At 37.4% G+C, this 26,730-nt stretch overlaps 1 protein-coding gene across 1 annotated transcript in view; it reads left to right on the top strand.

Annotated features, from left to right (window-relative positions):
- The window catches only part of LOC142348548 (10 kDa heat shock protein, mitochondrial-like), a 124,996-nt gene that overhangs the window by 59,654 nt on the left and 38,612 nt on the right, over window positions 1-26,730 (top strand). The window lies entirely within an intron of this gene.

Here is a 26,730-nt window from a genome sequence, read left to right as displayed (position 1 = left end):
AAATTATAATGGAGAGTTGAACAGTAGGCTAATAAAGGAAAATCCGATCTGTCGTCTCAAAACAAGAAGTCTCTCATTTATTCAACAAAGATGCTAATTTTGATGGCTTTAAAAAGCACAAAAAAACAAAAGATAAAGCATAAGACATGTAAGTTGGTCTAATTTATTACAAAGAAGCCGTAAAATAAATGCCTTATGAATAATAAAGAGCTCATTTTCTTCTTCACAACTTGAGAGATACCTTTCTATATGACAAAACTGCATTGTTAAGAAATTTCCGGTATCTTTTGTAACTTTGAAATTAAATAAATTTCATTGAAGCACTCTAAAAAAGTGATGGTTCTATGCTGTATTTTTAGTAAACAGTCCCAAAAAGGAGCATAGTTTTGTTTTAATATGAAAATCTAATCCGAAAAAAATCCTAATTCTCAAAAGCAATGTCCAGTATAATGTTACCATGAGCTACGGCCATATGGGTTAAAGTGAAGACGAACTATCTTACTAAAGAGCAAATCGGATCTTGTAATACGTTTTGTTTCCTGCAAAAAAACAAAACTTTCATAAACTAATGCATTAAAAAAGTTATATTTGTTTCCAAAAAAATTGACGTTAAAGTTTTCAAAAACATAGAGAGAGAGACGGAATCATTGAAGTCATTGTTTTAATTTGCTCAAACTAAAACTGAAAAAGTTGTCAACAACATGAAAGATAACAGAGCAATATAGATAGAAAACATGTTAGAATTTCAAGAGAGTTTGTTCAATTTTGGGAAAATGTCATATCTAAGTAGGTATGTGATACCCTTGCTGTAGAGGTAAGTAATCGAACCACGAATGCGCTGTAGATTATCTGAATTGGATTCGAGGCGCGAATCCAATGTATTACTAAATTGTTGGATTACATTACCACTTTTAGTTTTACTCTACTCTAGTGCTACAAATGTAGTTCTAATGAGGCGATGTGGAATTCCTTCTCGAATCCAGATAGGATTATTCTGACTGCAAAACTGAGAAGATTGAGCACAACTGAATTATGAGAATTAAGTTTGGCGAAAGAAAATTAACCTAAGTGGGGAGTGTGAGCCACTGAAAACTTGACTTATTAATCTACCGTAAAATAAGCTTAAGTTTCTTAGGCTTGATATGAAAAACCAACTAAAAGACAGATCTAAATTGAATTTCTCATTGTTCATAAAAATTTTTAAAGAAGATTTACAACAAAGTGTAGTGAACCTAAAAACTCTCTTGAATATTCTCACGAAACTCAAAAGCAGAAGTTTTCGAAATTTGCAATTTACCGTACCTCTAATGAAAAAAACACATGAAAGTGATAACTAAACGCATTGAATTATGGCCTATTATTTATGAGACATTATCTTCAAACAATGGTCAAGAAAATTTATGGTTCAATCATCAGAACCGAGATTAATTCGTAGAAAAATGTTGATGAATAACGTTATCGTTGGGATCAAATACTGCCTTTGGGAAAAACAAACAGAGAAGGGTCTCTGAGAACAAGTTGTCTCGATAAATTCAATTAAAGATAATACCGCGGGCTAAAATGGTGAAAATTGTGTAACACAGTTCTTAAAAGCTTTTAAAACCCTTTTAGAAGCCTGCATTTCGTTTTGTAATGATCACTCTTAACGCAGATTTTTTTTCTTGTAACTTCTGATTTCAACAAATTGAAACTTTTCAAATATTTCGAAATAATTTGGAGAGATATTTAGAATCACAGTTAATTACAGGGGATTCCGTATTGGCGTCAGCGAATTGTTTTCATCTAATGTTAGTACAACGAACCCGGAACACAATCCAGTGTTCATATTAACGGCACTGCAATAAACTGTGCGGAAGATTTCAAGAATGTTGTGGGTAAGCACGGCAGAGAATACAACGCAGGGATCACTGCAGAAGAAACACAGCCAAAACAGCAAGTTCAGGTGAGTGACAAAAATAATCAACAGAGACGGGAAATACAGCGGCAAATACAGCAAATATTTTATAACAGAGAGAGTTACAGCGAGTTGCTTGGAGTGAAGTTTATTCAACAGAGAGAAGAATTGCTGCAAAAATTTGATAGGATTGTCTTCGCTTCTTTGGGTGAACGTTGAAAACAAGTGATTTGAGAAGTGTTCAAATGAGAAGCGCTACGGCACTTTGAATTATTGCGTAAATCAAGTTTTTTCCAAACAAAGGTGTTATTTTTGTTATATGTGTATAGCTTAAGTAATAGCTGATAAAGCTTTTCAATTTTGAACGAAACAAGGTTTGTATAAAATTTTAATAAAGTTCCCGGTTCAATAAATTTAGTAATCCCCTAGGTTGTCTTCTAACGATTCATTAGGCTTTTAGTTGTCTTGCTCTGCTACCTCAATCCTTAATCGACAGTTTTCTTCGGTAAAGACAATAGATGATTTAACGCTCTAGATTTTTCAAATTGCATCAAACTAAAAGACAGAGTAAAGATAAAATTTATGTAGGTTGAAAATATTATAAATTTAAGGAAGAGAAGCTGCACAATTAATTTCATTCAAAATGGCAGCGGCTTTCGCATCTAGAAATGCCGGAAGCTTTCACCAACTCCACTGATTTTGAGAACCGCTTGACACATTCTGAGCTACTGGGAGAGATGCTACAATGGAAAAAACTGATCCTGCATGCTCTGGAGGAGCGGCTCCTATAATACCTGAACGGCTGCACTATTCGGCGCCCTGCTTGCAGAAAACAGCAATCGAGTTCTATCAAACATTCCATAGAAAATGAGAAATAGCTGCAATGATACGGTTAAGGTTTTTCAAAATCTTTAAGCAAATTAGCGGTTGTTTTCCGCGGAGGGCTAGCGCGTCATGTTCAACACCCAGTTGAAAAACTGACAAATTTTCTGGAGGACTTGAAGTAGTTAGCCAATGAAGCGCACCCAGAAGTCAGTCACGTGTGTCCGGGAAAAAAATTCAACCAAAACCAAGTCGAACCCAGTTTTGTAGAAAATGACTAAATGGATTAATCAATAAAGATGAAAACATTAATAGAAACTCCAACGAAACATGTAGTTAATGCAGACAAAATGCTGAACATAATAAAAAAGTTTTGGAATTGTTTCTGCTACAGAAGTTCTCAACACAGAAAAGGGTACTGCTCTAATAAACAATAGCCTATAACTCTCTCTTTGTGGCCGAGTAGTTTCGTCCAAAATTAATCATAGTGATACCGGCATAGACAATAGCTCTGTTTTCCCAGTTCTGCTTCTGGGTAATGATTGCTCCAATTCCGGTTTGGGAAGCATCTTTTGTCGAAAGGTAATGACTGGTATCAGTTGGAAAACCCGAAATAGAAGCTTCATGTAGATTTAACTTAAGTTGATTCACAGCTTTGCCACATTCTTTAGTCTAAAAATTTTTCCCATTTGATCAACAAACAGGACAGTGGCTCCGCAATTCTACCAATATCGACAATGAATCGGTATTAAAACCCGACTAGCCTAAGAATTGCACGAATTTCTTTCAGATTAGCTTGAGGTTTCATTTTAGATAATGCGGCTACTTTTTCCGAATCAACTTCCATACCATCCTTCAATTTGTTTTGTCCTAGAAATTGAATAGACATAATTGTGATAAACGAGAACTCAGAGGCGACAAAGAAAATCAAGGCAAAGTTGAAGTGCTCCAGGACTTTGAAAGTTGCCCTGGTATATTAGTGTCTGACAGTATGACTTCTTTAAACGACGCACGTAGCCAATTTTTATCCTCTCAGATAATAAAATTTTATTGTTAAAAAAAAATCAAAATCGAAGAGCTCATGAGAAACGTTGAAAGCATACTGATAAATGGTTTTTTCACAAGTAAAGACAAGCCAAAGGATCCTGAAGCTTTCCGTATGGGGACTCATAAATCATTGGAGGAGACAGCTTTGAGTATCAAGTGGACAAACTTTATATAATTTAGTATAAATCAACTGAATATGGTACAACCGTACCACAAGGTAATGTCTATAAATATAGTTGAAACTCAATGCAGGAACACCTGCCTCCTGTCAATGCAAATTGTCATCATGGAAAATAATCAGCCAAGCCGCCAATGAAGATTAATTTTAGAAGTACTGATAGAGTTTAATCATAACAAAAAATTTTCAAAATATATTCGAACGTAAAAAGCGTCAAAATAAGTTGAATTGATTCATACAATTGAAAAAACTTAAGGGAATCAAATTACTATTTGTCAGGAACAATTTGTACAATATTTAATTATAATAAAAACCATTGCACTGAAAACACCATTGAAAGCGGTGCAATTGAACAAAAAATTGCAAAAATCTTGTTTAGCTTTCAACCTGCGGTTCGAGCCCCGATATTTGAACTTCCTACTCAAAATGATCAGTGTCATGAAGAATCCATTGCTCTATGCAATGGAACTCATTAATAGCTAACTGAGTAGATGGAGCTGCTCCTAATAAATCAGTTTTGTTGTTGTTTTAAAGAATGAGACAAATATGAGACGAAATTTCAATTTTGGCAAAACAGGTTATCAAAAATTAGAAAACTTGAAAAAGTACGTGGTTTCTTTTACAGATCTCAGTGCAGAACAAAACGAGTCATTGTTGTTTACCTTCAGCAAATTTTTAGAAAAATTGCAGAATATCACAAAAATTTCTCTCAGTTTCTTAGGCTTGATATGAAAAACCAAGTAAAAGACAGATCTAAATTGAATTTCTCATTGTTCATAAAAATTTTTAAAAAAGATTTACAACAAAGTGTAGTGAACCTAAAAACTCTCTTGAATATTCTCACGAAACTCAAAAGCAGAAGTTTTCGAAATTTGCAATTTACCGTACCTCTAAAGAAAAAAACACATGAAAGTGATAACTAAACGCATTGAATTATGGCCTATTATTTATGAGACATTATCTTCAAACAATGGTCAAGAAAATTTATGGTTCAATCATCAGAACCGAGATTAATTCGTAGAAAAATGTTGATGAATAACGTTATCGTTGGGATCAAATACTGCCTTTGGGAAAAACAAACAGAGAAGGGTCTCTGAGAACAAGTTGTCTCGATAAATTCAATTAAAGATAATACCGCGGGCTAAAATGGTGAAAATTGTGTAACACAGTTCTTAAAAGCTTTTAAAACCCTTTTAGAAGCCTGCATTTCGTTTTGTAATGATCACTCTTAACGCAGATTTTTTTTCTTGTAACTTCTGATTTGAACAAATTGAAACTTTTCAAATATTTCGAAATAATTTGGAGAGATATTTAGAATCACAGTTAATTACAGGGGATTCCGTATTGGCGTCAGCGAATTGTTTTCATCTAATGTTAGTACACCGAACCCGAAACACAATCCAGTGTTCATATTAACGGCACTGCAATAAACTGTGCGGAAGATTTCAAGAATGTTGTGGGTAAGCACGGCAGAGAATACAACGCAGGGATCACTGCAGAAGAAACACAGCCAAAACAGCAAGTTCAGGTGAGTGACAAAAATAATCAACAGAGACGGGAAATACAGCGGCAAATACAGCAAATATTTTATAACAGAGAGAGTTACAGCGAGTTGCTTGGAGTGAAGTTTATTCAACAGAGAGAAGAATTGCTGCAAAAATTTGATAGGATTGTCTGGGTTCAGTGCAGAGATTGGTTTCGGTTGCGTGGCGCTTCTTTGGGTGAACGTTGAAAACAAGTGATTTGGGAAGTGTTCAAATGAGAAGCGCTACGACGCATTGAATTATTGTATAAATCAAGTTTTTTCCAAACAAAGGTGTTATTTTTGTTATATGTGTATAGCTTAAGTAATAGCTGGAATAAAGCTTTTCAATTTTGAACCAAACAAGGTTTGTATAAAATTTTAATAAAGTTCCCGGTTCAATAAATTTAGTAATCCCCTAGGTTGTCTTCTAACGATTCATTAGGCTTTTGGTTGTGTTGCTCTGCTACCTCAATCCTTAACAGTTTTCTTGGGTAAAGACAATAGATGCTTTAACGCTCTAGATTTTTGAAATTGCGTCAAACTAAAAGACAGAGTAAAGATAAAATTTATGTAGGTTGCAAAATATTATAAATTTAAGGAAGAGAAGCTGCACAATTAATTTCATTCAAAATGGCAGCGGCTTTCGTATCTTGAAATGCCGGAAGTTTTCACCAATTCCAATGATTTTGAGAACCGCTTGACACATTCTGAGCTACTGGGAGAGATGCTACAATGGAAAAAACTGATCCTGCATGCTCTGGAGGAGCGGCTCCTATAAAACCTGAACGGCTGCACTATTCGGCGCCCTGCTTGCAGAAAACAGCAATCGAATTCTATCAAACACTCCATAGAAAATGAGAAATAGCTGCAGTGATACGGTTAAGGTTTTTCAAAATCTTTAAGCAAATTAGCGGTTGTTTTCCGCGGAGGGCTAGCGCGTCATGTTCAACACCCAGTTGAAAAACTGACAATTTTTCTGGAGGACTTGAAGTATTTAGCCAACGAAGCGTACCCAAAAGTCAGTCACGTGTGTCCGGGAAAAAAATTCAACCAAAACCAAGGCAAACCCAGTTTTGTAGAAAATGACTAAATGGATTAATCAATAAAGATGAAAACATTAATAGAAACTCCAACAAAACATGTAGTTAATGCAGACAAAATACTGAACATAATAAAAACGTTTTGGAATTGTTTCTGCTACAGAAGTTCTCAACACAGAAAAGGGTACTGCTCTAATAAACAATAGCCTATAACTCTCTCTTTGTGGCCGAGTAGTTTTGTCCAAAATTAATCATAGTGATACCGGCATAGACAATAGCTCTGTTTTCCCAGTTCTGCTTCTGGGTAATGATTGCTCCAATTCCGGTTTGGGAAGCATCTTTTGTCGAAAGGTAATGATTGGTATCATTTGGAAAACCCAAAATAGAAGCTTCATGTAGATTTAACTTAAGTTGATTCACAGCTTTGCCACATTCTTTAGTCCAAAAAATTTTCCCATTTGATCAACAAACAGGACAGTGGCTCCGCAATTGTACCAATATCGACAATGAATCGGTATTAAAACCCGACTAGCCTAAGAATTCCACGAATTTCTTTCAGATTAGCTTGAGGTTTCATTTTAGATACTGCGGCTACTTTTTCCGAATCGACTTACATACCATCCTTCAATTTGTTTTGTCCTAGAAATTGAATAGACATAATTGTGATAAACGAGAACTGAGAGGCGACAAAGAAAATTAAGGCAAAGTTGAAGGGGTCCAGGACTTCGAAAGTTGCCCTGGTATATTAGTGTCTGACAGTATGACTTCTTTAAACGACACACGTAGCCAATTTTTATCCTCTCAGATAATAAAATTTTATTGTTCAAAAAAAATCAAAATCGAAGGGCTCATGAGAAATGTTGAAAGCATACTGATAAATGGTTTGTTCACAAGTAAAGACAAGCCAAAGGATACTGAAGCTTTCCGTATGGGGACTTTGGAGGAGACAGCTTTGAGTAGAAGTCAGCCAGATCAAGTGGTTGCTACGTTCATAAGTAACAATCAAGTATTTTTTAGAAACTCAAACGACTTGGAAAAATAAGGCACAAAATAACCTTGGCGAAGGATGCAAAACCATTCCAACGGTCTTACGACAGTAAGAGCTTTAGAAAACGGAAAATATTGAACAACATTGCGGAAGACCTGGAAGAAACCGACTTGGTTGAACCAACACATTCATACCGCGCTGCACAGTCCATTTTATTCAAAAAGAAGGACAGAGATTTAAATTTGGACTAATAGTAGACTACAGGGGCTGAAATAAGCCAAATAAAGTCAAACTGGCCGTTGCCAAGAATTAATGATGTAATAGACTCGTTGAATGAGAATGTTTACTTCTCAAATATCAGCTTAACGCCAGGCTATTTTTGAATAGTCTTAGAGGAAGAATTGCAAAACTTGACAGCCCTTGCCACTCCCATGGGTTTGTGTGAATGGGAGTGTTTTGTATGATCAACTGGATTAACCTCAGCGCCAGGAGCATACCAAAATTTTATGGAAATAATCCTGGCTGGATTTTCATACGAGATAGCTTTGAAATATCTGACAACATAACCATTTTTGGAAGGTTGTTCGGAGAAGAGTTATCAACACATGAATTTTTGTTTTGTTGCATAAACAAAGCCGGTCTCAAAATGCTGCCTGATTCAAAAACGAAATCACTTTCCAATACATATTATATCGAAGAATGTTTTGAAAGTTGATCCGGAACAGGTAGCCGCAGTAGCTAAAATGAAACTTTCCTCTTATCTGAAAGAACTACGTGCAGTTCGTATGGTAGTCGGGTTTTACTGCCAATTTTTAGCTGAATTTGGTACAATTGCGGAGCCCCTGTCCAATTTTTTTGAACAAACCGGAAAAATTTGACTGGACCATGGAATATTGCGAAGCCTTGGACCAACGTAATTGAAACAGGGAGCACCTATTTCGATTTTTCTAAATGATACCGGCCCTTACATTTTGACAACAGATGCTTCCCTAATTGGCATAGGAACAATCATTACCCAGAAGCAGAACTGGGGCTAGAGAGTGGTTGTCTATGCCAGTAAAAATTTATTTAAGAGTCAACAAAACTACTCAGCCACAAAGAGGGAGTTATATGCTACTGCTTATATAACGCAATACTTCCGGAATTATGTGCTGGAAAGAAAATTTACCATTGTCACAGATCATCGCGCTCTTACGTGCTTTTACAGCTTCAAGGAACACATAAGATGGCTGGCAAGAAGAAATGAGAAACTGGGACAAATTCACCTGGAAACCATCACCTGGCAGGGAAGAAAACTCCTCACGAGTTTTGTCTATCCATAGCAACAGCGGTTGACGATCTATCTCACGTTGAAGAAAAACATCAAATACTAGTCAGACAGCCCACAAAAAACAGCTGGTCCGATGTTTTTTTTTTGAATCCGGAAGGAAATGCTGCGGAAAAATCAGCAGATTTCTCGGGAAACAAAAGAAGTGGTTCTTTGGATGGAAGAAAAGAACTGACCTGAAATGAGAAAATTGTTGGGGGCATCAAAAACAACCAGGAATCTTTGGAGAAATTTTCAATGTTTTTATATCGCCCAAGAGCTGCTTAGATAACAAAACTGCTCAAAGATAACTACCGAGTCCAGCAAATAGTTGTACACCGATCATACATGGATATCATTCTACCTTGCTTACATGACTCCATGGGGCACCAAGGGGTGCAAAAGACTTATAAAAGGGTTCAAGAACGTTTTGAATGGGTTGAATTGAAATGGGAAATATAAGCTTGGATAATGAGCAGTGTTAAGTGCTCAATGAAAAAAAAACCTCAAGAGACTCACAAGCATCCACTAACAGCGTGACGATTGAGGCATCCCAAGGCAGGTGGTGTTGGATACCATGGAACCCTTTCCCGAAGGCAATCATTTCTTAGATTTTTTTCTCATTTGAAATCGTTTTTCATAATTGCACAAAGCATTTCATATGTAATATCAGCAAGCGAAAAAAGTTGCAAAATACTTTGTGAACTGTTGAGTTTCACGACTTGGTTGCCCGCGCTAATTTGCACAGTAATAAGAATAGATATTATGTAGTAGCACACCACGTAGTTGCACACTTCGATATAAAAATACATATTAGCACTTCACGAAAACCGGAATAATTATCTTCAATAATGATGGCAATTTGTAGTTCTGCCCTCACTGAAACAAAAGACATTTCTTATTATCTTCGGTTTTGCGCTCCTTGTGCACTAGCTATTGATTGCATGTAAGAAACAATCCAATATCAAGTGCTCGCAAACCCAATTGATTACATTGGTAACCTTATAAAAGAGCAGCCGCTTTGCCACTAACTAGTACAATCAGACATGGAGGTAGAGCGAGAATGGCAACAAACCTACTGCGATAGAAAAAAGTTTCGACCAAAACGCTAAACTGGGGTTCTGGTCCTGCTGTTCAATCCAACAGTAAAACTACGATAGATAAGTTATTCATACTGTTCTATAGTGATCCTCTTGTTATACGAGAAATAGTCAACGACTTAAGTTTTATCATTGAAGACCTGAAAACTCAAAAATAGCAAAACTTACGTTAAGACAGACCCACGAAATTCAGAATTTTCCCACACGAAAATCAAATACAAGCTAAAATAGCTGAGAAACCTGCTAGCTTTGAGAGAGACGACATTATATTGAAATTGAAGTCGAGCAACAGGATACCGGAGTAATTGACGAGGAAATGAAAACAAAAGAGATCACAGATCAAGTCGAAGCTGATGCAGACTTGTGAAATCCTGACGAATGTTTGTTGGAGCCCACAGCTGACACCGCGACACTGATGAATACTTATACGGAGGCAGAATCTAGTAAAAGGCTGCCTTCCCTTCATTTCACTTCTGATATATTCAAATCGTAATATTAACTCTTCAAACTGCTTATTTTTTCTGATTTCAATTAATTGAATACTACGAATTTTCCAAAAAAAACTTAGAGGAGATTTTTGGAACACCAATTGATTACAAGGGATTCTAAACTGGTTATTGTTTAAACAATTAAGTTAACACAGGTGACTGACGGGTTTAAAATCCATAAAAAAGTATTCAATTAGTCTAAAAAGTATCAGAAAAAGCAGTATCAGAAATTTTTGTTATTCTGTACTATATTGAGACATTGACAAAACGGTAAAGAACTTATAGAAGAAACTACGTTTAGGAAACTACGTAGAAAAACTAGTATGTCAAACTATAATTATTTCTAATTTTTAAGAAAAACGTTTTCTGACATGACGTTCATTGTCAAGTTAAAATTGTTGTACAAAATTGTAAAGGATACAACAAATATGTATCTACATTTGTCTGAGACCGCAAATTAAAAAAATCTAGGAATTATCTTCAAAATAAAATTAAAAATTTTTCTCATATTTTTCTTACATGGTTTTCTATAATTTTTCTTATTCATATATATTACTCAATATTTAGGCAATATAGAACTTCATATTTAAATCTGCTATCCATTTCTTTAAAAACGTTCATTTTTCGGATTTTTTTCTAATTTTGGCTATGTTCTTGCATTTCTAGGGTAACCCCGAATTTTCCCTTACCCTAAGTATCCCTCCTGTGGGGGTTTTCCAACTTTCGTTTTGTCATGTACAATATAATTTTGACCCATATTTTCCCATGTCAAATTTATGATTTGAACCAATATTATAGCGTGAATTACTACCTCTATAATCATCGCGTGTGCTTAGACCCGGCTTCAACTTGTTGATGTATATAGCTTCGATGGTCATAAGTCTCTTCACTGTGCGACAGGTATCCAAAATTCTACGTTCAATGTCATTCGTGGATCCGCCACATTCAACAAGATGTTGACCCACCTTTGAACCATTCTTTTGATGTTCTGATATAATAAAGGTATCAAGCCGGCTTGTCGGCCCAACATAGAGGGATCCGAATTTATCACAAATTATCTCATACACAACGTGGGATTTCACATTTCTTCATACTGGTTTTTCAGAGATACCCTCAAAAAAATAAAAAATAACTGAATTTTGACCAAGATGATAACTAAATTTAATATAAAAAATTGGGCTAATTTGCCGAAAATTTTAGATAAAAACAAGTGAACCTTCTCCAAAGAAGCAAAATTCATAAATTTTCTGTTTGTAGTGATAGATTATTCTGAAGTTCTAGTTGCAGAGAGCTTAAAATTGATACTAAATTTAATCTTGTTATTGTTGTTTGAATTCTCAGATATTGCTGAAGGGATTTTTCCCGGTTTTAGTCTAAGGACATTGTCTCTTTATTTCTGAATGTTTGACAATCACATGCCAATAGTCAGGTACAAGGATTGATCTCAGAATAGTTTCTTTCGATATCGTTCTGCATCATCGACAAAACTCGTCTCTTCAGTCCAGTTTGTTTTAGGATATCAAAGCTGAGTTTTGTCTTGTTCACTAGTCCGCACGTCTTGAAGACGAAATCATCCCGCGACTTTTCAGTTCTACATTTGGTCAGTTTGAACATTTCTCTCTATCGATTGAAGAGCGGAGTTTCTGGAAGCTGTTTGAGGTATTGGTGGTTTTGTTCTGAATGATGTCAGAGAGGAGAAAAATATCATTCATTTGTATGAAAATTGGTATTGGTAAAATATTGAGTAGCCGTAGGCTGCTTCCGTAGGACTCTTAAGAGGAGCCATTAATCCACTTCACTGCTCGCTTCTGAAAAATTTTAGACTTCTCATCATTCCTCTTGAGACATTGGCGCAGTATGAACCATAGACAAGAATTGGGAAAATTAGTGATCCATAGAGACCTATTTTCATAAAAGTCTTAACTTTATGTGCGACAGTTCGTTTTAGAGAGTACAAAATTTGTTTGCTTTATAAGTCTTGGTTCGAAGTGACTACTCTAAGTTAGATCAAATGTAACTATTACTTCAAAATTTTTGATGTTTTTCACGCTAGATAGAGTTGAGTTTGCGAGTGAGAGGTTCTTGTTTTTGCCGAAAAATTGTAGTTTGACGCACGTGTCGATAGCAAATGACATTTTGTTTTCTGCAGCCCATCTGTCGAGGTCTGTCAGGTCCGTCTGTATCTCAAGCTGGGTCGTGTTCACTGCCAAGGTTTTTAGGTCAAAGGCAAAAATGAAAGGTCCGCTAAAACTTAGAGCTTCGGATAAGTCGTTTATGAACATACAAAACAGGAGCGGGCCAAGAATACAACCTTGTGAAACACCATTTGTGATGTTCTTTTTGGTGGAGTGGCAATTACCAACGCGTACAACTTGAGATCAGCCCTCCAAGTAATCAGACAGTATCTTCAACATGCATCCAACTCTCATTACAGCAATCTTCTTGATGAGTTCAAAGTGTGGGACACGGTGGAACGCTTTAGAGAAGTCGATGTAGAAAGCCACTACATAATCTTGCGAGTTACTATTCACCGCAAGGTGGATACGCTGCGGATACGAGAGCCTGTTGTCCGCACTGATCTGTTTTTCGGAAATCCATGATGCTCCTTGACCAAATGATTGGCAAAGAATTGATAGAGAGGCTCGTTAATGATGCATTCAAAAACTTTGCTGTCAGTTTCGAGTAAAGATACAGGACAATATTTGCGCATGTTGTCTTTCATTTTGAAGTTATTTTAGGCGAGCATACAGAACTGAAGTAGCTGTTTTACATGTTTGATTTTTCCGCCTCAATTTCCCCAACTTCTTGACCATTTTTCTTTTTCTTTGTTAAGGAAACGCCAATTCATTCAAATGTCTGAAATGTTTGAAAATCATTTCAGAATCACTGATTACCAAGATACTTATTTGGTAGTCAAATCTCTCCAGCTGACCTGACAAATTTTTAGAACCAAGTAATGCAACTGCCCTTTGACGATAGGACGTCGGTTTAGCGACGAGGAGTCTTTCATGTGTCCGAAGTTTTCTAATCAAATTAGATGTAGAAGATTGAATTCACGGTGGCAGCTGCTGACGTTGTTTTGTCCTCCTAGGGACACATTGGGAGACAAATTCGTTGAAATATTTTTCAAGTTCATGATACAAACTGTCTATTTTAGTAAAACATGTTGGGATAAAAGGCAATCATTTCATCAGTTTGTTTATTTCTTCTTTGTTTGCTTTAGGAAAGTTTATTTTAGTGCACACTACATTATTTAACTTTTGGTATAGTGATTCAAGGGCAGCTTTTATAACTCGGTGGTCAGTGCAATCTTATGTTTCGCAGAATTTTTCATCAACTTCTGCAAAAAAAATGAATTCTTTGAGATATACTAAGTCGAGTACGTTTCAGTGACTTGTGGGGAACTCTACGGCTTGTTCCAACATTTGTTCGTCGAAAATTTTCAGGATATCCTTCTCTTCCAGATCTTGTCTATCGCAAACATTTCAATTGACTGCAGACCGATTAAAATCTCCGCAAATCAGTATTGGACCACTTTTTAACAGAGCATCGACGATGCTTCTGTACTCCGCTGGCGAACAGCGGTATCTACTAACTTTGGGAGGACTATAGATAACAGCTAAACAGAATTGTTCCCGGTTTAAACAGATTTTTTAAGCAACACGGCAGTCTGTGGGAGGAGGAAATTTGATTGTACAGGAATTGAGATGCTTTTTGACGGCAATGAGATTCCCTCCATGGGTCGAGGTATTCCCGGTGAGGGGTCTGTCCGCTCGGTAGATATCGTAATCATCAAATAAAAGCACCGGCGTTCCATATTCATATTTATTCATGTTTCAGAAACGCATTGAATACTGTATTCTCGCAACCTAATTGAGTTATATATTTACCTCTTTTTTAAAATTTCACAAGATTTCTTCAGCAACTAAGCGTTTAAATATAATAGTCATGACTTGTTTCTCCCGGCATCGGAGCTGTTGTTAATATTTAAAATGTGGCTATCATTAAAAAATTTAAATTTTTGGAATTTTAGCTTCTCCTGAGGAGCTCCGATGTCAATCAGTTCTCTTCCTCTTTTCAGACATATATTTTTTTAAATTGAACCGGCTTTATTCAGGGCAGGTAAAAAATCAATACCCATTTTTTCTAACTCGTTTCGTTTTTCCGCTCTCTTTGCGATCACCAGTCTGGCTTCGTTATCAGGGTCTCTAGTACTCTTCGGGTCTTTGGTCTAACCATGAGCCTTTTAAGCTCCGTGATTTTGTATTGGACGCTATGAGTTTTTAGGTTCGAGTTTTTTCATTGGTAGAGACCAGATTTAGAGATTTCAAATTTTCTGGATTCCCAAGGATTCCTAACGCGAAGAGTGTTTTCGATGTTGAGACTCATTCTGTCCCCTTTATCAGGTTATTTTTCACACTTGCTCAATGCACAGTATCATCATTTATGTTCTTCACGGCCACTGCAGCATAATTTTTTTTGAAATTTTCTCGCAAGATTTCCTTCATACCTCTTCAACATTCACTTCTATCGTTTCACTTAAATTTATCTCCATTTTTCAAATTGTTTCACAAAGTTTAGCTTTTATATTTGTATGTCAGCTCTAACAATGGTTCCACATCTGTTGAATTCCTCTCCTTCTTTATTTTCCACGCAATTGTTGCCGAAGAGCATGCAGTTAAGACCTACATCTTTGATTCCGTTGATGGCAGCTGGAGTCAGTCCAGTACAAACGGGATCAAGATGGAGACTTGTGTTGCAGGCTACACAGAAAAGAATACTTTTTGATTAGCATTGATGTTCGATTGGTAAGTTTTGCAAATTTTTTCAGGGCTAAGGAACGTAGATAAGGCCAGAGAACTTATTCATAAATTACATAGTAAACGCATAATTCGAAAATTTCACAAACAAATAGGAGAACAAAAAGAGATGGTTACTATTACTAAACCGGATTTTAACAATAAATAATGACGGGAATCACCATGGAATTTCATCTTGACGGGACACGTCAAGGAATGTTTGATCATGACGGGATTTGTCAAGCAGGTAAACTTGTTATCTGTTAGTTTAACTATCAGGGACCCGTCCGGTAGAAAATAACTATGAGAAAATCCCAAGGAGATTAACGAAGATGGGTAAAAATAACCTAAGATTAATTAACCATTGATAGGACTGAAACCAAAGAACATATTCAAAACTAAACCTTACACAATCGAGCTGCCTCTCTTTAATTGCTTTACATCTCTCATCTTCACAAAACTTCTAATATTTACAACCAATAGATCTAACTTTGTATTAAACTGATTGTACATCTGCTCAATTAAATTCAAGTCTGAATTTCGGAAAATTTTCCTCAGTAACTCCGATGTTTAAAGTGCTTAAGAATCACACCCAACCCAAACCGTAACCGTAGACAGTGCAGGGATATTACACCTTGTTGAGGGCAATGTATAAAGAACTTGCTGCAAGAAGTAACACCATCAAGGGACCATCACGACTGTCCCGTATTTTGTTGACATCAAACTATTTGCCCTCAAAAAAGTCAAAATTGTCAACAAAAAGGGGATCTAGTATATAGGTCTGAACTGGATCATCGGGGAATAATTAGATCATTAAATAAAAATACTTAGATCAATACTTAATTTCAATCTAAAAATATAGCAATTACATCAAAACGAAATCATGAAAGCATAGAGGTTGCTTGCAGTTAACTGCGAGAATCGGCAAAAGATGAATATTCCTACTCTGTCGTGATAACATTTCAGGAGTAAAAGTTAGTTTCGCGCTTTTGTGTAGCTCCATTCTCTGACGACCATTGACATCATTAAGAAGCTGCGAATGTTGTCCTAAATAACCGAAAAATATTTCAAATCTCGATTTGAAATTCTTTCCTCAAATTCAGTCTCCTGGACATAATATGGGTATTTATAGCCCCCACCCTGCGAAATTATTTTCCCCCCATTATGGTACTATGATGGGGACTATAAATTCTCTGACAACTAACTTGGGGATAGTTAAGGCCTCAGAATATTCTTGAAAGACCTCAGAATATTCTTCATAAGCGATTGACGGAATCACTGCTGATAATGTTAGTCTGGACATTGAAGCCACAATCGTCAAAGATTTCTTCGATGTTAAGTAGTAGTAGTAGTAGTAAAAGACTCAATTCACCTTTCCGCCTAACTTTCTGCACTTTTCCCGCATCATTTCTTACACACCACTTCGATCTTTGTTTCCATCATTTCGCTTGTTTTTATCTCCATTTGCAATTTTTATTACATAATTCAGCTTTTGTATTTGTTCGTCAGCTCTAATAATGGTTCTACATCTTATAAATTCCTCTCGCTCTTAGTGTTCACGCAACCGCTGCGGGGGAACATGCAGTTAAGACCTAGATTTTTGATTCCGTTGATGGCAGCTGGAGTCAGTCCAGTACAAACGGGATTAAGATGGAAACTTCTGTTGCGGACTACACAAACGAATCCTTTTTGATTACCATTGATGTTCGATTCGCAAAATCTGCAAATTTCTCCACTGGCTAAAGAACTTAGCTAAGGCCAGAGAATTTAATCAGTAACCGTTACTACAAACTATAATTTGGGAAAATCGACAGAACCCGAAACCTGAAAGGTTCACTTACTTACTGCTTTAGGGGCTGCTCTTTTCTTTTTGGAGGGGTTCTTATTTTTCTGCTTGATGGTTCGCAGGCAGTATTTGTATTATCGAACAGTTATCAGGGACTTTATTTGCAGCGTTGGGGCTGATGAAGTCGGAAGTATTTCCTTAGAAGTTTTTTGTCCTTCTGCTACTGTTTTGAGAGAAGGTGTTTGACAAAGTTAAAAATGGGCAGGTTGGGAATTTTCGAATTTATGGCTGGGAACAATTTTTCAGCACCGGGTCTCTGACAGTGTACAATGCCTTTGTTGGACGGGAAAGCATTCAGTTCTAAGACTAGTTCACTTGCTGATAAGGGTTAGCCGGGATACTTTGGGTGACTGGATATTGAGTTTTTGACTAGGTCCTGCCAAATGATAACTTAATCTTCTTTTAGGGAATGTTTTTTTTCAGAATATACTGGACAGTTTTATTGTGTTCTGGGGCTCATATTTGCACCAAGAATGGCTAATGACTCCGAGCAACATACCGCTTTTTGACGTTGGGACCTTTGTTGAGGGCAATGTATAAAGAACTCGCTCCAAGAAGTAACACCATCAAGGGACCACCAGGGCTATCCCGTATTTCTTTGACATCAAACTATTTGCCCTCAAAAAAGTCGAAAAAGTCAACGAAAAGTCTAGTATAAAGGTCTGAACTGGATCATCTGGGAACAATTAGATCAAAAAATTGAAAACAATTAGATCAAAACTTAAAATCAATCTAAAAGCGATATCATCAAAACGAAATCATGAAGGCATAAACTTTGCCCGCAGTTATTTGCAAGAACTGGCAAAAGATGAAAATTCCTATTCTGTTTTGATTACATATTTCAGGAGTAAAAGTTAGTTTCGTGCTTTTGAGTAGCTTCATTCTCTGTCTTGGTGTCGCGCAATCAAACCTCTGGCGCACTAACGACCCTTGAGGCCATTAAAAAGCTGCGAATGTTTTCCTACATAACCTTAAAAATATTCTAATTTCCAATTTAAAAATTTTCTTTCCTCAAATTCAGTCTCCTAGACAAAATATGGATTTTTCCAATTATACCGCCACCCTGCGAAATTATATTCCCTCCATTATGGTACTATGATGGGGACTATATTTTCTCTGACAACTAACGTGGGTTTATAATGGGAAAGACCTCCGAGTATTCCTCATCTTAAGCGATTGACGGAATCACTGCTGATAATGATGATAGTGTGTTCATTGAAGGCTCAAACGTAAAAGATTTCTTTGATGTTAAGAACTTTAAACAGCTGGCAAAGTCGTGTCCAAGAAAAAATGACAGATACGTGGATCTGTTCTGTTTTGCCCTCCAGCTTGGTGGGTTTTTCGTTTTTACGCCCCCAGGTGGGTGTGCTAATGTTTTTTTTTACATAATAAATTCATATAACACTGTATAATTTATAACTGGTTGCGTAAAAAACAATGGATGGGGAAACAGAATAGGTCCAGATACGTACAAGCATCACAAGTCTATGAAAATAGCAAAATATCGAAACTGGATCTATTCTGTATCTGCCCCAGTGTTTTTTATGAACCCAAGTAATAATTTATATGCTGTTATATAGCACGTTACTATGTAAGAAAATAAAAGGTGCGCCTGGGCTTCATAAACGATTTATGCTCACCACTTTTGGGGGCAAAACAGAATAGATCCTGGAAACGTATAATTGACGTAGAGCATATCAGATGCAGCACACCAGTGTTTGCGGGCAACAGGTCACTGCCAAGATTGAAAAGCGCAAATAAAACCCTATATTGATGAAATTCGAACTAGATAAGCTCTGCTATTCTTCGAAGTTGTTTCCTCTGCTTCAGAGGGAGTAGATCAGTGCTATGAAACAATCAATCGGAAAATTTGACCTTTACCATTTTTCATGAGGGACGCTAAACGGATTTCAATGTGTTCCTTTAAGCACATGCTGAAGTTTGGATTGGAACACCAACCCGTTTTTCGCATAATTATTCGTATTATATCTTTTCCCACGTTACGCTGAATTTATAAAAAAAATATTAGTATCCTAATCAATTTTCTATATTTTAAAGTCAAAGTGTTCAATTAGTGTCCTCTGCTTTGGTGTCAGTACTCTTATATGGCTCTGCATGCACAAATCCGAACCGAGGTTAATTACAACAGCTTGAAAGATTTCAAAAGAAAGTAGTCAAATGGATCCTTGGACAAAAAGTCATGCCGTATCCAAATCAACTGAGACTTCTTAACATACTACCACTACCAATGTTCATGCAACTAAATGACATTCTACTTTTATCGAAATTGACAGAAGACGATAGCTTTTTACCAATGCTGAAACAAAATTCAGAGAAAGGGAGAACAAATGAATTATTCAAGCTCCCGAAAACCAGAACTGAAAAGGCTAGAAATGATTTCTTTTTCCGTACATGCAGACTAGCAAATCGAATAGAAAAATACATTGAATTTAATACGAAAAAAGGCCTCAAAAATCGAGTTTTAAATTAGATCAAAACTTAAATTCAATCTAAAAATATAGCGATTACATCAAAACGAAATCATGAAAGCATAGAGGTTGCTTGCAGTTAACTGCGAGAATCGGCAAAAGATGAATATTCCTACTCTGTCGTGATAACATTACAGAAGTAAAAGTTAGTTTCGCACTATTGTGTAGCTCCATTCTCTGAAGACCATTGACACCATTAAAAAGCTGCGAATGTTGTCCTAAATAAGCGAAAAATCTTTCAAATCTCGATTTGAAATTCTTTCCTCGAATTCAGTCTCCTGGACATAATATGGGTATTTATAGCCCCCACCCTGCGAAATTATGTTCCCTCCATTATGGTACTATGATGGGGACTATAAGTTCTCTGACAACTAACTTGGGGTTATAATGGGAAAGACCTCAGAAAATTCTTCATAAGCGATTGACTGAATCACTGCTGATAATGTTAGTCTGGACATTGAAGCCACAATCGTCAAAGATTTCTTCGATGATAAGTAGTAGTAGTAGTAGTAGTAGTAAAAGACTCAATTCACCTTTCGGGAAGTACAAAGGCGTAAATAAAACCATTAAGAACTTTAAAGAGCTGGCAAAGTCGTGTCCAAGAAAAATTGACAGATACGTCGATCTATTCTGTTTTGTCACCTCCCCCCCCCCCAGCTTAGTGGGCTTATATTTTTTACCCCCGAGGCGCACGTGCTATTTTTTACATAGTAACGTATATATTTTTTAACTGAGGTCCTAAAAAACACTGGGGCGAACAGAATTGATCCAGATACATACAAGCAGCACGAGTATCTGAAAAGAGCGAAATATGGAAACGGGATCTATTTTTTTTCGGCCCCCAGTGTTTTTTATGACCCCCAGTTACAAATTATATGCTGTTATATAGCATGTTACTATTCAAGAAAATAACACGTGCGTCGGGGGGTCATAAAAGAAAGATTTATGCTCACTGAGCTGGGGGGGCAAGACAGAATAGATCCTGGAAACGTGTGATTGACGTAGAGCATATCAGATGCAGGACGCCAGTGTTTGACGGCAACAGATCACTGCCAAGATCGAAAAGCGCAAATAAAACCCCAGATTGATGTCATTCGAACTAAGATAAGCTTAGCTATTCTTCGAAGTTGTTTCCTCTGCTTTAGAGGGAGTTGATCGGTGCTATGAAACAATCAATCGGAAAATTTGACCTTTACCATTTTTCATGAGGGACGCTAAACGGATTTCAATGTGTTCCTTTAAGCACATGCTGAATTTTGGATTGGAACACCAACCCGTTTTTCTTTGTGCTATATTCCACGATAGAACCTAATCATAACATAAATACTCATTTTTTTCTAAATTGGTTAAATCCTCGAGCATAATTATTTGTATTATATCTTCTCCCACGTTACGCTGAAATTATAAAGAGGAATATTAGTTTTCTGATCATTTTTGTATTTTTTAGAGTCAAAGTGTCCTTTTATATCTCGGTGATCATTGCAGTCGTATGTTTTGCAGAATTTTTTTTATCAATTTCTGTAAATTTTTTGAATCCTTTGTGATATAATAAGCCAATTATGTTTGAGTGACTTTGGGGCAACTCTGTGGCTTGTTCCAACATTTGTTTGTCAAAAAAGAATTGCCTTCTCTTCTGGGTCTTGTGTATCACATACGTTCCATTTGACTGTAGACCGATTAAAATTTCCGCAAATCAGTATTATCGATGATGTTTTTGTACTCTGTTGACAAATAGTGATAACTACTAACTTTAGGAGAACTATAGATAACAGCTAAACAGAATTCTTGCCGGTTTAAACAGATTTTACGAGCAACACAGCAGTACAGGAGGGACAAGTTGATTCTAGAGGAATCAAGATGCTTTTTGACGGCACTGAGAGTCCCTCCATGGTTCGAGGTATTCTCGGTGAGGGGTCTGTCTACTCGGTAGATATCTTAATCATCACTATGTAAAAGCTCCTATGTTTTCATGTTCATGTTAATCATGTCTCAGAAACGCATAGAATACTATATTCTCGCCGAAAAATTGAGTTACTCAATATTTACTTCTTTGTTCAAATTTCGCAAGATTTCTGGCATTCAACAAAGCGTTTAGATATTATAGTCATGACTCGTTTCCCCCGGTTTGGGGGCTGTGGTTAAGATTTACTAGTGGCTGTGGCTAACAATAAAAAGTTCGAGTTTTTGAATTTTTAGCTTCTCCCGAGGTTCTCCGTTGTCAAACAATTCTCTTTTTCTTTACAGACATATATATTTTTTAATTGAATCAGCTTTATTCAGAGCCGGTAAGAGATAAACACCCATGTATTCTAACTCATTTCGTTCTTCGGCACTCTTCGCTATCACCAGTCTAGCTTCGTTTTCATTTCTAGGGTCACTAGTTCCGTTCGGGCCTTTTAATTTTTGTGATTTTGACTACGAAGCTAGGAATTTCTTTGTTTGAGTTTTTTCATTGATAGGGACCAGATTTCAAGATTTTAACGCACACTTGTACACGGGAATTGCACACTATCCTCCTTTATGATCTTCACGGCTACTGCAGCATAACTTTCTAAAATTTTCTCGCAAGATTTCCTTCACAACTCTTCGATCTTCAATTCTATCAGTTCAGTTAGTTTTATCTCTTTTTTTTCAAATTTTTCACAAAGCTCCTACAAAGGCTCCACATCTGTTGAATTCCTCTCGTTCTTTATTTTCCACGCAATCGTTGCCGATGAGCTTGCAGTTAAGACCTACATCTTTGATTCCGTCGACGGCAGCTAGAGTCAGCCAAGTACAAATGAGATCAGGATTGATCAAGAGTGCTTTAAGGGCAGCCCTTTTCTTTTTGGAGGAGTTCTTCTTTTTCTACTTGGTAGTTCGCAAGCAGTATTTGTGTCGGCTAACAGCTACCAGAGTCTTTATTTCGAGCTTTAACGGTTGATGAAGTCACAGGTATTTCCGCGGCAGATTTTTGTCCTTTTGCTCCCATTTTGAGAGCAGGTGTTTGCCGATGTTTCGGATGGTCAATTTGAGGATTTCAGAAGTTAATATTGGGAACATTTTTTCAGCACCAGAACTCTCAATGTATAAAAAGTCCTTGATGGCCGGGATAGAGTCCAGTTCTGAGACTAGTTCATTTGCTGATATGGTTGGCGGCGATGTTTTTGGTGCACGGGATATTGGGTAACTTTGAGTGACGGGAGATAATTTTTTCATTGGTAGGGACCAGGTTTCGGGATTTTGATTTTTCTGGACCCTCAAGAATTCCATGGACGCAAAAACTGTTTGTGATGTTCTGACTCGTGCTGTGCTTTTGTTTGGTGGTTTCACACACTTGTTCTTGGCACGACACAGTGTCTTCTTTTATGTTCTTCACGCCCACTGCCGCCTAACTTTCTGCACTTTTCCCGCATCATTTCTTACACACCACTTCGATCTTTGTTTCCATCATTTCGCTTGTTTTTATCTCCATTTGCAATTTTTTTTACATAATTCAGCTTTTGTATTTGTTTGTCAGCTCTAACAATGGTTCTACATCTTATAAATTCCTCTCGCTCTTAGTGTTCACGCAACCGCTGCGGGGGAACATGCAGTAAAGACCTAGATTTTTGATTCTGTTGATGGCAGCTGGAGTCAGTCCAGTACAAACGGGATCAAGTTGGAGACTTGTTTTGCAGGCTCCCCAAAAGGAATACTTTTTGATTAGCATTGATGTTCGATTGGTAAGTTTTGCAAATTTTTCAGGGCTAAAGAACGTAGATAAGGCCAGAGAACTTAATCAGTGACCATTACTACAAATTGCAGCTTGGGAAAACCGACAGAAACCTGAAAGGTTCCCTTTACTGATTTTAGGACTGCTCTTTTTTTTCTGCTTGATGGTTCGCTGTTAGTATTTGTATCGTCTAACAGTTATTAGAATCTTTATTTCGAGCGTTGGGGGCTGATGGGGTTGCGAGTATTTCCTTAAAAGTTTTTCGTCCTTCTGCTTCCGTTTTGAGAGTAGGTGTTTGAAAATGTGCAGAATGGGCAGGTTGGGGATTTTAGAAGTTAAGGTTGAGACCACTTTTTCTGCACCGGGTCTCTGACAGTGTACAATCCCTTTGTTTGACGGGATAGCCTTCAGTTCTGCGACTTGTTCACTTGCTGATAAGGGTTGGCGGGGATACTTTGGATGACGGGATATTTAGTTTTTGACCAGATCCTGCCAAATGATAACTTGATCTTCTTTCGTGTAACGTTTCTTCTGAATGTGCTGGACTGTTTTATTGTTAGTTCTGGGGTTCAGATTTGCACCAGGAATGGCTAGTAACTCCGGACCACACACTGCTTTTTGATGTTGGGCCCCTTTATAGTGAAACAAAATGTATGACATGCTCATAAATTACATAATAAACCCATAATTCGAAAATTTCACAAACAAATTGGAGAACAAAAAGAGATGGTTACTAATAGTAAACCGGATTTTAACAATAAAGAGAAAACATCATAAATAATGACGGGAATCATCATGGAATTTCATCTTGACGGGACACGTCAAGGAATGTTTGTTCATGACGGGATTTTTCAGGCAGGTAAACCTGTTATCTGTTAGTTTAACTATCAGGGACCCGTCCGGTAGAAAATAACTATAAGAAAATCCCAAGGAGATTAACGAAAATGGGTAAAAATAACCCAAGATTATTTAACCATTGATAGGACTGAAACCAAAGAACATATTCAAAACTAAACCTTACACAATCGAGCTGCCTCTATTTAATTGCTTTACATCTCTCATCTTCACAAAACTTCTAATATTTAAAACCAATAGATCTAACTTTGTATTAAACTGATTGTACATTTACATCTGCTCAATTAAATTCAATTCTGAAGCTCGGAAAATTTTCCTCAGTAACTCCGAGGTTTAAAGTGCTTAGGAATCACACCCAACCCAAACCATAACCGTAGACAGTGCAGGGATATTACACCTTGTTGAGGGCAATGTATAAAGAACATGCTGCAAGAAGTAACACCATCAAGGGACCACCACGACTGTCCCGTATTTTGTTGACATCAAACTATTTGCCCTCAAAAAAGTCAAAAATGTCAACAAAAAGGGGATCTAGTATAAAGGTCTGAACTGGATCATCGGGGAATAATTAGATCATTAATTAAAAATACTTAGATCAATACTTAAATTCAATCTAAAAAAATAGCGATTACATCAAAACGAAATCATGAAAGCATAGAAGTTGCTTGCAGTTAACTGCGAGAATCGGCAAAAGATGAATATTCCTACTCTGTCGTGATAACATTACAGGAGTAAAAGTTAGTTTCGCGCTTTTGTGTAGCTCCATTCTCTGACTACCATTGACACCATTAAAAAGCTGCAAATGTTGTCCTAAATAACCGAAAAATCTTTCAAATCTCGATTTGAAATTCTTTCCTCGAATTCAGTCTCCTGGACATAATATGGGTATTTATAGCCCCCACCCTGCGAAATTATGTTCCCCCCATTATGGTACTATGATGGGGACTATAAGTTCTCTGACAACTAACTTGGAGTTATAATGGGAAAGACCTCAGAAAATTCTTCATAAGCGATTGACTGAATCACTGCTGATAATGTTAGTCTGGACATTGAAGCCACAATCGTCAAAGATTTCTTCGATGATAAGTAGTAGTAGTAGTAGTAGTAGTAAAAGACTCAATTCACCTTTCGGGAAGTACAAAGGCGTAAATAAAACCATTAAGAACTTTAAAGAGCTGGCAAAGTCGTGTCCAAGAAAAATTGACAGATACGTCGATCTATTCTGTTTTGTCACCTCCCCCCCCCCAGCTTAGTGGGCTTATATTTTTTACCCCCGAGGCGCACGTGCTATTTTTTACATAGTAACGTATATATTTTTTAACTGAGGTCCTAAAAAACACTGGGGCGAACAAAATTGATCCACATACATACAAGCAGCACGAGTATCTGAAAAGAGCGAAATATGTAAACGGGATCTATTCTTTTTCGGCCCCCAGTGTTTTTTATGACCCCCAGTGTAGTGGAAAACAGGCTTTGTCTTAAAGCTTTAACTCAACGTTGGTTCTGAAAAATACACGATATCAAACACATAAACAAATGCAGGATTAACAACTGGGAATGGTAGATTATTTATAACGACTATCACAACATTCTCCCCCGCTAATGTTGCTCCTCGTACTTCCAAATGATCTCGTCTTCGTCGAAAGTCTCAGGGATGATGCTGCTGTCTACAGTTGAGCGTAGGCGTTCTGGCAGACGCCTTACTCTTCCACTGCGACGAGTGCTCTGGCCTGCCGGCTCCCTTGGCTGGGAAATGACGGGCGGTGACTCCTCACCAGTACGTGGCATGCAAACATCTTGCTGCAATCCTGGAGCCAGCATTTCCAGCGTTTGCGCATTGTTGTCCATAATCGACGTATCCGCTATTACATCGCTTCCCTCCTGCGGCTTTTCCGGGACATTCACGGGACGAGGCAGGGAGGATCTTCGTCGAGGGTTTGGCACCACGCTGCCGCAAGATAAAATGGACGATGAAACTGTGTCGACTGCTCCATTACGCCGCCTAATTCTCGTAAATTGATTGTTTATTGGCTCCACAACTTCTGCAGGCTGAACTATAGGGTCGACTTTGTTGCGAACAAAACTCTTGACATACACGGGGTGACCCGGCGCCAGCCATGAAGGGAGATTCCATTTGGCAGGCGCCCTGCGTTTGAAACCAAAAAACCGCTCGTGAGGTGTTTTTTGTGTAGATGTACAAATGAGTGCTCGGATTGACGCCAGCACATCGGGCAGTATATCTTCCCACCGATCGGGTTGCAGACCGCGAGAATGGAGTGTACAGACGACGCCCTTCCAAACCGTTCCATTAAGGCGCTCACATTGGACGTTGCCTTTGGGGTTATACGGTGTGGTTCGGGAGTGTGCGATACCCGTATCGGCGCAGAATTTATCGAAGTCGGCTGACATAAACTGTGTCCCCCTATCTGAGTGAATGAAGCCCGGTGTTCCACAAAGTGAGAAGATTGACTTGAGAGACCTTATGACTGACTGTGCACAAATATCCTTTAAAAGTATTGCGAACGGAAAACGACTGTACTCATCAATTACAGTGAGAAGATAGCGATTTCCAGCTGGGGACATTGATTCTGGTCCTACCAAATCAATGCTAATACGTTCGAACGGCCGAGTAGCCTTTATAATATGAGCTTTCTCGGGA

Source organism: Convolutriloba macropyga, chromosome 10 (genome assembly GCF_964194025.1).
Source record: "Convolutriloba macropyga chromosome 10, txConMacr16.3, whole genome shotgun sequence".
Taxonomy (NCBI): domain Eukaryota; kingdom Metazoa; phylum Xenacoelomorpha; order Acoela; family Convolutidae; genus Convolutriloba; species Convolutriloba macropyga.
Note: the sequence above shows the minus strand (reverse complement) of the source record. Positions and strands in the feature narration are given on the sequence as shown.